The sequence below is a fragment of the Hemicordylus capensis genome, chromosome 3, assembly GCF_027244095.1.
Source record: "Hemicordylus capensis ecotype Gifberg chromosome 3, rHemCap1.1.pri, whole genome shotgun sequence".
NCBI classification, from domain to species: Eukaryota; Metazoa; Chordata; class Lepidosauria; order Squamata; family Cordylidae; genus Hemicordylus; species Hemicordylus capensis.
In genome coordinates this window covers 70,030,681-70,043,714 of record NC_069659.1, presented here as the reverse complement: position 1 = coordinate 70,043,714, position 13,034 = coordinate 70,030,681, and the positions used below count along the sequence as shown (strand labels likewise).

General features: G+C 40.0%; 1 long non-coding RNA gene across 1 annotated transcript; it reads right to left on the bottom strand.

Moving 5' to 3' along the window:
• Positions 1-10,702: 10,702 nt before the first annotated feature.
• Positions 10,703-13,034, bottom strand: LOC128351733 (uncharacterized). Its single transcript, XR_008320011.1, has 2 exons — positions 12,821-13,034; positions 10,703-11,091 (listed from the first exon to the last, which is right to left on the bottom strand). It is a non-coding gene; the product is annotated as an uncharacterized LOC128351733 (long non-coding RNA).

Below are 13,034 nucleotides of genomic sequence, written 5' to 3'. Positions count from 1 at the left end.
TCATCCAGCCTGCTTTTTTATTATAATCTTTTGGATTGTCCCATAATTTCCCCCAGAATTGCACTGTTTCTTCTTTATTTGGTGTTTCTAGGTTTCTTGCAGTTTCTCCTTCTATGCTTTGGTAGAAACGTCTCTGATTCGACTGGAATTGGAGATTCTGCCTGTGTTGTGTAATTCTGGCTTCATACCTGCTAATCTTCTTTGACACTGCTGTTATTTGCTGCTTTATTATTTCCAGGACTTCTCTAATTCTCCTTGAATCTAGGTGGTATTTTTGGATCAGATACTGTTTGGTGTTTTCATTCTTCAGGTTCTTGTCTTTCATATCTTTCAATTTACTGGCATATGATCTAAGCCTGGAGATTTTATTTTCTAATCTAATCTTCCATTTAGGTGATGTACTACTTTCTTTTTTTACAGGTCCACTGATCTTATATCTGAGCTCTTGTGTTGTTATTGTTGCTGCACTGTACATTAGTTGGTTTGTTTGTTGCAAATTATTGGTTGTTATCTCTGCAAGTGCAGCATTGACATCTTTTAATGCCTGAGCAAGTTGTTTTTTGGCAACTGTTTTTAGAGCTGGAAGTCGAACCCTGGTGGTAGCTTGGTTCATGTGTTCAGTTATTTTTTGCCTTAGTTCTTGTTGCTTTTCTGTTAAACGGCATTTGGGCTTTTGAGGTGAAGGCAAAGGGGTGGTTGCCTGGTTTTGATTTTGAAACAGTTCAGTAACAGTGGCATCCTCTATTTCCAACACCTCCTCCACCTGCGCCTGAGCAACTTCTTCAATTGGTGGTAATTCTTCTTCCATAACTTGAGCCTGTGTTGCTCTTTGCAGTTCTTCCAGCCCAACTCCTGTGAATACTTTATTTCTTATTATGAATCTTCTCTGGTCTGCTAGCCTTTGTTCTGTGATTTCTGTATCTGGATGCTTCTCTTTCCAAATTTGGTACATTCTTTTCAAATAACCTCTTCTAGTTGGACTAGACTTGTAATAGCAGATCATTATTTCCTTGTTGGCATTTTTTGTATATTTTTTTCCGGTTAGGCGATGTTTCTTCCTGTAACTTTGCTGTCTTCAGCCCTGGTTGCTCAACTGAAGATCTTGAGTCCTGTTGCCCACTTGCCACCAGATGTCCAGGGACTCCAGCACCTGGCACGGTCCTTTTTGACCCGGGCCACGACCGATCCGGTATAGATTTATTAAAGTTATGTCTCACCATATTGTTGATGGGAGAGGCACTCTTTGTCTGGCTCCTCTGGTGAGACCAGTCCAGTATGGTTGGACCTCTGGCATAGCTCTCACCTTCCTCAGAGCACACAAGCCCCACAACCACACCAAGGTAGTGCCTCACTGGGGGATTATTATAATATTAATAATAATAATAATAATTATTATTATTCCTTTATATTGGAAGTTCAGGAAACATTTAAAAACATTTCAAACCAAACAGCAGTAACCTCAGTAATAAAACACTTTGCCTTTTAGATCATGATGTGCCAGCAAGTGCATTTGTTCAGAACAATTGTAGAAGGCACTGGATCAAGTCATCCTTAAACTGAAGAGCACCGCACTCTTCAAAAATGGTTTTGTGTCACGCTCTCTCTCTCTCTCTCTCTCTCTCTCTCTCTCTCTCTCTCTCTCATTTATTAAGAAGACAATACATAAACATGAATAGTAAAACTGATACATAATGACATCCATTAACCATCCTTCCAAATATGTAAATAATTAGATGGAGGAGAATGACTAAAATTGTTTTGATTTGTGAACAGAATAAAATCTGTCCATATCATGAAAAAATCATTAGAATTAGCTTGATCTGCTCGAAGATGAATCGTATGGGTCAGTTTTTCAGATATGGCAATATGCCACATAGACAGATACCAAGATGTCAGAGACATGGTTTTATGCTTCCAGTATTGTGTAATGGATAATCTAGTTGCAGTTAACATGAAAACTATAAGGTCCTTAAACAATAATGCCAAATTAGCCTGGAGGTTACTAGTATATGTGCTACTATTTTAAAACTGCTTTCTACCAGGAACAAACGCTGCTGACGTTATCATTCAAAACTGGTAAAAAGCACTCCTGGCTACTGCCACAATCAGGGGAACCAAAAAGAGGTTTGGGTCCAGAAGAACTTGCAGACTGTGTACCTTACTACCTTATTTAGTTATATATTATTTAGTTATATATAATAAGGTTCCAATTACTTTATTTAGTTATATACATATATTTATTTTAAAACCCTGGGGAAAAGATTTTTGCACAAAATGCGTCAAGAATATATGGTATAGTCTATTCCTATTGACTTTTGCAGGTTAAAAAAATATTACTGCTGGCTTAGATGGAGATGTTCAAGTGTATATCAGTTTTGAAAGCAGAACCATGTGCCTACATGAGGGACAGATTGACAGAAAAATAGGATTAGTCCCATTTACAAACAAATGTTACCATCCATCAACAGAAATGGGGGCGGGGGGGCGGGATTGCAATTCAAATATGCAGGCACATGTCAATAGTGTTGGAAATTCTCTGTGGTGAGAGAATGCCTTTCTCATTATAGCAGAGTGCACAGAGGCACAACACAGCGGATTTAGTTAGGCATGCGTTTATGCTGAGAGTAAAGTAACTTGGAGCCAATTCATAGTTTCAAATCAATATATAAGGCATTTATTAAGGAACTCCATTCTAGATAGGAAAGTGAGAAGTTAGGATCTCTAATCTATCTATCTAGCTGGATGCCCTCTCTGCACATATGGTGCAGGGAGAGAGGCTTGCCATGTTGCAAGGTAGAAGGGCAGGTAGGGAAGAGAGAGAGGAAGGAAGTTAATCCCTAAGAGTACCAATCTACATTTCAAAGGGATAGTATCAGAGCAGTGGAGAAGGGATGACCAATGTCTTGACCCTCTAGCCCTTTGACTCACTAGTCTGTCCTCCACTGTCTGAGACAAAGAGACAGCGCAAAGTTCTTTAACTTCCAACACCCCCTCTCGATGTCTCGTGACTCAACTCACAAGATTCATTTTCTCTCTCAGCTTTTCAAAGTGGGGTCTTGGTAGTGGCTTAGTGAGTATGTCTGCAAGCATTTCATTTGTCGGGCAGTAGATCAGCTTGATTAGTCCATCCTTCTGCAGACTTCTCACTACATAGTACTTCACACCAATATGTTTGGTACGCCTCTTTACATCTTCTTGTTTGGAGAGTTGAATGCAGCTTTGGTTGTCCTCATACACTGGTATGGGCCGTAGTACATCTGTACCTAGGTCCTTCAGTAGTTGACCCAGCCATTGTATCTCGTGACTGCCTTGTGCAGCTGATACATATTCCGCTTCAGTGGCTGATGATGCTACTATGCCTTGCTTTGTGCTTGACCAGCTTATGGCTCCATCTCCATAGAAAATTATGTAACTACTGGTGGATTTCCTTTCTGTTAGATCTCCACCCCAGTCTGCATCTACATATGCTTCTAGTTTTGGTTGACTATTAGCTGGCAGCTTGAGCTTAAAGTGTGCAGTACCCTTTAGGTACCTAACAAGTCTCTTAATTGCATTCCAGTCCTTGACTGTTGGTGATGCAGTCTTTCTGCAAAGTAAGCCAACTGCTGTACTAATATCTGGCCTAGTGAGTGTACTAATGTATAAAAGCTTACCCAATGCTTCATGATATCTATGGTCATGTATTTGTGAACAGGATTGTCCTCTATTTTTTATTTCTTGTTTCAAAATACTGTTACCTACAGTGAGCATTCAAGAGGAGAGTGGGACGAAAAACTTAAATAAAACTTTACAACATTAGTGTGAACGTTTCTAAACATAATGCAACATGACCCTAATCCTATTTGGGCTTCACACCACTAAACTAGTAATATTTATTACACAACAACTGGCACAAGCCTGATGGGAACAAGTATAGAAACAAATCAATTCATTTAATTACTGGATAAATCATTCCTCAAACAACAAGGATTAGTCTGACTTTGCTGAAGTCAAGGGATATTTCTTAGGGATGTGCAGAAGTTCTGAGGTGTGAATTCTCATTCTATCATAGCAAATGAGATTTTTTTCAATTAAACAACTCTCATGACCCCACTTTCACTTTTTCACACTTTCCTTTACTATGAATAATATGAGGAAGTAATCACTTTAGCACACTTCACCTTATGAAGACAAACCTCATACAAATAAATTCACCATAATTCACCCCTCTGCCCAATCACTCTTAAATTGGGGATGGGTGGTAGCCTCCAGCCATCAGGCACTATCTACCAGCCCACCCCACTCCTTTGGGGCAGATCCACTTTCTGCCCCCAATCTGCCCCAAAGACACCCAAACTTCAAAAATTCTCAAAAAATCAGCCCTCTGCCCAATCCCCCTGAAATTGGTGTGGTAGCCTCCACCCAATAGGCACTACCACCCCACCCCACTCTTTTGGGGCAGATCCACTTTCTGCCCCCAAACTGCCCCAAAGTCACTAAAACTTCAAAAATTCTCAAAAAATCACCCCTTTGTCCAAACCCCCTGAAATTGGGGTGGTAGCCTGCACCCATTAGGCAATACCATCCAACCCCACTGTTCTGCCCCAGCCCCCACTTTCTGCCCCAATATGCCCCAATCTGCCCCAAAGACATGAAATTTTCAGAAATTTACCAAAAATCAGCCCTTTGCCCAATCCCCCTGAAATTGGGGTGGTAGCCTGCACTCATTAGGCACTACCACCCCACCCCACTCCTTTTGCCCAAATCCCATGCTATGCCCCCGAACTGCCCCAAAGTCACTAAAACTTTTAAAATTCACAAAAAATCAGGACTTTGCCCAATCCCCCTGAAATTGGGGTGGTAGACTCTACCCATTGGGCACTACCACCCCACCCCAAAAATTTGCCCCTGGGCCCCTTTTTACCCCCCCGAATCGATTCGGATTCGGATTTGGATTAAATCCAAATCCGAACCGAATCAAGGGTGATTCGGGTGACCCAGATTCGGGCACAAAACAGAACGGGGGTGATTCGGCTCGGGTCCGAGCCGAATCACCCGAAAATCCGAATTGCACACCCCTAATATTTCTAAAATGGTTACAGTGAATAAAATTTATCATGGATTAATTATGTCCTGCCTCATAACTGTACATGTGTACAATTCAAAATTTTGTATGTACTGTATACAGATTGTATGCATGTGGGTGGCAGCATGTGAAAAATGCCTGTGCTGTCATTGTAGCTAAAGGCAAAGTAGAGTTGTTGGTTTTCGTTCTTTACAATAGCTCTTTACTTGTTGCTCCAATAATGGTATAAACATAATAAAATCAATAGAGAACTTCTCGACAGAAGTAAGCCTTTAGTTTTCAGATGTAAAGACATTCTGTTATTCTATTATGCCACCAGAGTGTAGCTGAAATAAGACTTAATGACTGTAGAAATGCTTGCTCTGTCTTTTTGGACATAATTTATATCATCTATCCAGTCCCCCAAGGAGCAAAGTACCTTAAATTTCATATGTTTAAACACTGAGTTTCAATAATGTTTTGTTGTGCTAGCCTGTAAATGGGGGGGGGGGAATTGCAGGAGGTATGTTCAGAAAACCTATTAACAAATAAGGTTTTTGCTCATACTTCCTACACACAGTTTTGAAAATTGATCCCTAAGGGGCTAATTAACTACTGTGCACTTTTCTGGGTCCCCCCCGCAAAGGAAAAACAACTTTTGTGCTGAAAATAACGGAGAAACCAGAATCTTCCTCAAAGTGCCTTCTTTCTTATTTTGAAAATCTCTGAAGAATTAAAGCAATCGCCAAGTGCTCATCCCTCAGTGCTCACGTAGGCAGGTGTGGAAATGGAAAGGAGTAATGATAGAGAAAGAATCAACATTTTGCCGTAGGTGTGTACTCCCTCATACATATTGCAGTACTTGGGCTCTTACAGCACAAGAAGTGAAACACTTTCAGTGCAGAGGCTTCTGGATTTTTCAGTATTAATATGAGTCAAGGCTCCCTCAGGTTACATTCATTCACAGACTGAACAAGTTCATGCAGGCTTTTTGCCCCAACAATCCACATATGCCAGGATCATGAGCGCACACTGTTAGCCCATTCACTTATTTACCTTCCACAGCAACACCTGGCTGTTTCAGGCAGCAAACAAGGAAGTCTCTCCAACTTCCCTTGCCAAGCACTAAGTAAGCAAATATATGGCAACAGCATGGCAGCACAGCTGAGAGAGTGGAATGGGAGTTTTCTGTAGGAATTGTTAGAGCTGGCAGCTGCAACTCTTAACCAAAGGTCTTTATACACATGGAAACTGGTTCACAGGCTACTTTGTGAACCAGCCCTCAAAAGTATAATTTTTATCCCTCAATTTTGTTTGAGACTAGGGGCCCATTCACACATTATGTTCAACACTCATACAACAAGTGTACAGTGTACACAAGTACAGATCTGTACACAGGTGCAGTAATTCACATGCTATTATTTATTTATTTATCAAATTTGTACACTGCCCAAAACGTTCGTCTCTGGGCAGTTAAGCATAAAACAAGTTAAAAACACATACAAAAACCTACAACAATTTAAGAATTTAAAGAGAGAGTCATGTTGAATGCAGGTACAGAAGTACACTTCCTATCTGTCCCATGCATTTGAAGGGCCTGTATCCAGGTTCACTTTTAAAATGAACACAGGTACAGTCATTCACACAAACACATGTGCAAATGTACAGACATCCATACACACATACAGCATAATATATGAATTGGCCTTTTCATTCATGTCATCTGCTACATTTTTCTTCTGTGAGAATCCTGAACACAGCCGAACTTGTACATGATGGCCACTTTCCGACAGTCCATCGTTCATTCATTCAATGTATATACCACCCTTCCTAAAGTGGCTCAGGGCTGTTTATGTTTTAAATATATATATAATAAAAAAATTTTTTAAAAAAAACCCCAAAACATTTAAACCGGATTAAAATTAAAACTAAAACTAGAGATAATTAAAAGCCAGGCTAAAAAGGTGAGTCTTTAAGGCTCTCCTGAAGGCCTCTACAGAAGATCATCCTCTTATATCCATGGCAATCACATTCCACAACGCCAGGGCAACAACTGAGAAAGCTCAATCCCAGGTCACCACCAGATGAACTGGTGGCACCTGAAGATGGACCCTTCCTGATTATCTTAATCAGGTGGGGATCTTGTAGTGAAAGGCACTCTCTCAGGTAACCCAGAACTCAAACACCCAGGGCTTTAAAGGTAATAACCAGCATTTAGTACTTTGCTTGTAAACATATCGACGGCCAGCAGCTTTTAAGAACAGGCATAATGTGGTCTTTCTGGGATATCCCAGAGACCAATCTGGCTGCCACATTTTGAACTAACTGAAGTTTCTGAACTACGCACAAAGGCAACTTGTTTCATAGTGCTGTCATAAATCTGTCAGGCTACCTAGACGTAGTGTAAAACAGGCAGAGGCAGAAGTAGAAAAGCAAAGTCTTACAGCAAGAAATTATCCAAACCAGGTTCACTCCAAGTCAAATCCAACCAATCCAACAGAGTCCAAATCGAAGTCCATGGGCAAGGTCAACACAGTTCAGGGTAAGGATGTGCACAAAACCGGTTTGCCCAGTTCAGTTCAAATTCGCACCAGGTTCAAACCAGGAGGGGGTGGTTCGATTTTGGTTTTTCTCCAAACTCCCCCTGGTTTGGTTCGAATTTGAAATGTTTTGAACCATTTTGGACCAATTTGGACTGGTTCAGACATCCAAAAATGGGTAGGATGTTAGCTGGCACACAGGGGTACCTGCCACCCAAACCCCAAAGCAATCGGACATTCGTACAATTTTTAATGAATTTTTGAATTTTATTTTATTTTATTTCCTCATAGGATTAAATGGAACTCAAACCAGCCCATTATTCCTTATTGTGGAGCACCAACAACCATGCAAACCCCGAAGCAATCGGACACCTCTATGATTTGTTATGAATATTTGAAATATTTTTAATTATTTTTCTCATAGGGTATAATGGGATCCGAACCAGCCCATATCCCCTATTGTGGAGCACCTAGGGACACAAAAGTGTGGTGGGTGGTAGAAACCCCGGGGTGCATGGCTCCTCTTTGTCTGGCTCCTCTGGTGAGACCTGTTGTTGTTGTTGTTGTTGTTGGGCAAACACCTGGCAAAAAAGGTAGATCTTGAGAAGGGCCTTAAAAGCAGCCACAGAGGGGACTGAACAAATTCGGGGGGGGGGAGAGTGTTCTAAAGAAGAGGGGCAGCCATAGAGAAGGCCTTCCTATGGGCCCAGGCACCGTGCACTATACCAGGGTCTGGGACACTAAGCAGGTAAATAAGGTGAGAACCAGCACTTTCAATTGGACCTGGATGCAACCAGGCAACCAGTGCAGCAACCGTAATATAGTCCTATGTCCATTTGGTTACAGAATATAGCCATTATCAAAGATTATGTGGTTCTGTGTCACAAATGTTGATTCTGTCTTGAGGTTGAAAAAAGGTATAAGTATAATGCACAATGATTATTTTGGAACTGAATACCACATGCAAAGATAATAAGCTCTTGTCTGCATGTGACATCGATGCAGAAAGACTGAAAAGTAAAATTATTAAAACATTAAGTTTGGAGCAGTTTTATGTTTGCTCATTTGATGCATAAAGCAAGCATTCCACTAAACTAATTTGAGGCTACCATAAGAAGTACACTCTGAAACAGGAAGAAATAAAGAATTTCTTAATGCAAAGTGTAATATACTGGGTGCATGAAGTTCCACAGGTTCTCTTTGGTGCTTGCTTTGCCTACCCCCCTGATTCCATAATTTGGGTGTGAAGGCCTGGCCCTGAAAGATTCAGGTTGAGCTCACAAGTGTGGAGGATGAACTGCAGGGAGATCTGTTGGTCCAACATTCATTTGAATGTGTTAGAGCAAGCAGGCGCGGCCTGTGAACACGCCTCCAGGAGGCGGGGGGCGGCAGGTGGCTTCTTGAGCCGGTGCTCCATGCCGCCCAGCAGCCCCCGTGGCGGGGAATCGCAAATTGAAGTATACTCATAGTGGAGAGGGAGCATGTCCACAACGCAGGGTTACTCTTTGAAAAACAGTCTGGAGTTTTCTTTTCTTTTTCCATCCTTCGGTCCTGGGAAAGTCACAGAGCATACATACTGTGCAGTGTTGGAGATGCAGCTCCTGCATGGCACTGACTCTTAGCACCAGCAACCCCAATTGACCACTAGGGTCAATAGGGATAGAGACAGCCAGTAAGGGCTAAAAAGACCAGTTACCAAGACACTCTGCATCTTTCCCAGAACTGCATAGTTTTTTTTTTTTTTTTTTAGTTTGGTTTTGTTTTAGTTTGTTTTGTTAGTTTGTTTTAAAAACATCTGGACTCTCTTCAGTTTCAGAGGCTGAATTTGTTCTGAACTAATTTGCCCAAATCCAGCTTTGATTTGCCCTGATATGACCTGAACGAATGGTGGCTTGATTGGGGCCAAATCAGGTCTACTTGGGCCAAACTAGACGGATTTGATTTGGAACTAATGTGGCCTCCACACAGCTCTATATTTATAGTGCATAAAGAATAAGTTCGTTGGTGCTTCATTTCTCTTTAGAAACAAAATAATTGAAATTCTCTTTGCTAATGGTAATATTGAACTATTAAAATATTTTTAATATTTTTTAAGAACCCTTCTTTGCTTTGATTGAAACATATGGCAAAACCATGACAAAAATAGGAAGGAGAGCTGTTTTGAAAAGTTAAATTAAAGCATATTGTGGTAAGAATATATGATACTAATTAGCACACATTTGTGGAAAGTCATTAGAGCATATACTTTCAAACTGAATTCTCACAGAAATTAATTAACTGTTATGAACTCTTAAGAATATGCCACCCAAAAGACATGGGAACTTTAGAAGAGGCCCAGAACATTCAGTTTCCCTAGCTTTATTTAGTCAGTTAGGCTTTTCTGTTGATTCTGGTTACTGCTTATGCTGTACAAAACTAGCAGTATAAGACACACTAGCCTATGACAGGATTGAAGAAGTTGAGGTCCCTCTGAAGAAAAGCTTCTTACCTGAAAACATTGGGATTCAGTAATACATTTAAATAAACTTCCTTGTCAACTATTCAGATCCTCACCAAGGTTTTTCTCTCCACTTCTCTGTGCTGCTTTTGTAGGATGGATGGATGTATTTAGAATTTTTAAACCACCTTTCTCCTTTGAAAAACACCCAAGGTGGTGTACAATTATAAAATCATAACACATTAAGAAAATCAATAAACACCATACCAAAAAAAAATCACAAAGCCAATAAGATCAGCAGACACAAAGACAATAGCTCACATGCTTCCCAATCTGAGTAATGTCACAACTGCAATTGGACAACACATAGTAAGGATGCAGCAAGCCACTTCTGACTTGTAGAGCCTCACAGCTCACATGTGTCAGCATAGGCTATCTGAAAACTGTGGTTACCACAACCTGAAAAGGCCATATTCTTTTAATTAATCTTGCCCTAACCCTTATCCACTCTGTGGCTGAAGTGCTGAATATTTTGATGAGGTTTGTTTCCTAAAAAAATATTTATTTCTTACTCCATCTCAAATTGTATGTATTATCCACAGATATAATTTACCTCTGAGCATTTAATTTAATAAATGACACCTTGTTTACTTAAGTCCAGTGGAAAGAAAGAACTTGCCAATCGGATTATATATTTATTAGCAGATTTTTCACTTATAAATCTAGAGGCTTCCTCACAAATCTTCTTACAAAACATCAACTCTGTTAACACTGTGACCTGAATGTGAATTACTTGTCTTCCACATATATGCCATACAAGCACAAGACATCAGAAGATCACACAGTTATCATATCACTCTGTTCCTGAGGCAGGCAATGTGCTAAACTCTGCATTTCCGTGTTGCTGACCGAAGTGAGACAAGGTCTTTAATACATGACATTTGGCATCCTGCCACTTCATTCATTTCTGAAGACTAGATATGTCCTCAGTGCCAGAGGCACATGTCAGTCTTTGGACAGAGTCACGCATCCTGAGGAATTATGTCCTGTTTAACTTCAGGTCAAAGAAACTGTGAAGATGGGAAACTTATATTGTTTATCATATTAGCACAAGGCATTAAATCATGACAAGGTCAAACCAATGAGCAAACATGATACTTTTAAATGTAGCAGGGCCATCAAGCTGTGATCTAACCAGATTAACTTATTGTTCTTACTTTTGCCTCTCATCATTTATCACACATTTATCTAGTTTCCTCTCAGAGGGCAGACATTTTTGGAATGAATCTTCATTTTCAAAGATTTTATATTTTTATACAGCACCTAAGTTGATGGATAAGGATTTGGGGAGACTTTGAACTGATAAAGACTTTGAGAGGCCCATACAACACAACATTTACCTTAAAACAACATAGCTTTAACTTATTTATTGGAATGTCAAATACAGCATTGTTATATCAGTATTGGTTCCACATTCACAAATCTGTTGTCTGCACATCAAAAACTGATTTAGAACAACTTCACCAGAACAGACAGAAGAGAGAAGGATATAGGATGTGAGAAACCCCAAACTTTTTACTAACGTAAGATCCAAAATACTCCTTTTCTATGGAGTGAAATGTCTGTGAGGGAAACCATAGTTCAAGCATTTGCAGTGCCAGTTATGGAAGATTACGTAGGGGGTTCTTAAATAAAATCCACAACCCCCCTCCCCCAGACTCCACTATGAAGCCATGACAAGCCTCCCATAGCCTTCTAAATTGTTCTTAAATGTTTCTGTTTTTTTGGTTTTAAAATGTTTTTAATTTTGTTTTTGTATAGTTTTGGTTGATTATTAAATTATTCTTCGCTGGTTTTTGTTTTGTTGTGTACCACGCAGAGCTCTTGGATGGGTCGGTATAAAAATGTAATAAATAAGTAAGTAAGTAAAGGGGCCTGAACAAAACATAAGGGGGGCAGTATTAACATTTGGACTATGGGCACTATTCAAATGTTATTATATTTGTGAGAGGAGCAACTGGTTGTCTCTCTCTTCTCATACCTATTTGTCTCCCTCTTCTCAACCAATTGTCTCCCTCTTCTCATACCTATTTGACAAATGGCTGATAAGAAGCTGATTCTGAGCTTGTAATTAACAGTCTGAAATTTGAAATTTTAATAGTTTTAATTAAAGCATTTGATCTGTGTCCCCAAATAATGGAAACTGGAACCTATGTACAGAGTAGGTGGGTGATAAGTGATAATTGTCCCTAAGATCCTCTTTCTTGTTTCTCAGCTGTCTCATTAATTAGCTAGGCATTTGCTTGATATTTGGAAGCAACAGTTCAAATTCCTCTGAGCTCTAAATTTTTTGGCACTGTTAGAAAATTTTAACATGGACAATACTGTTGGAGTTGCATTAATTTTAGAGATTCAATTCATACAAAAATGTGAAGGAATTCTCCTCCTCCTCCTTCTTGCATTTACTTGTTTTGTTGATGTAGCTATCAGAAAAACAGTTGGGGAAGATTTGTTTTTATGCAGAGGACAGGAAGGGAACTGATCACAGCCGGCCCAATAAACTTCAATACTCTGATATTATGTTATTGCTGCAGTGTACCCACACACTAAATATATGATGGGGGTTTTACTTCCTTTCTATGAAAAATCAATTGATTCACAAGTTAATAGACAGAACAAGAATTGTTAGAAAGCCAGTACAGGTAATTCTTGCCAGGAGATTCAATCAATGGCAGGCCTAATTCCAGGAGTTCTGGAATAAATCTGGCTGCTCTGCTAAATGTTTGCAACAACACCTACCTTCAGTATTTCATCAGACCTACATTCCTTGTCTTTAGCTGCCAGGAAACTTTGGGTTATATCCAAAATTGTGCAGTGATGTCTACTTTTGTCCGAAGTCTGCTGGCATTCTGGGGGGGGGGGTATTGTATTTTTTGCTGATCCCTCTTTCCTGCTGCAGTACCCTGCCCCACGGTCCACCAGTCATTAGGAGCAGATTTGAGAGTGTGCAGCA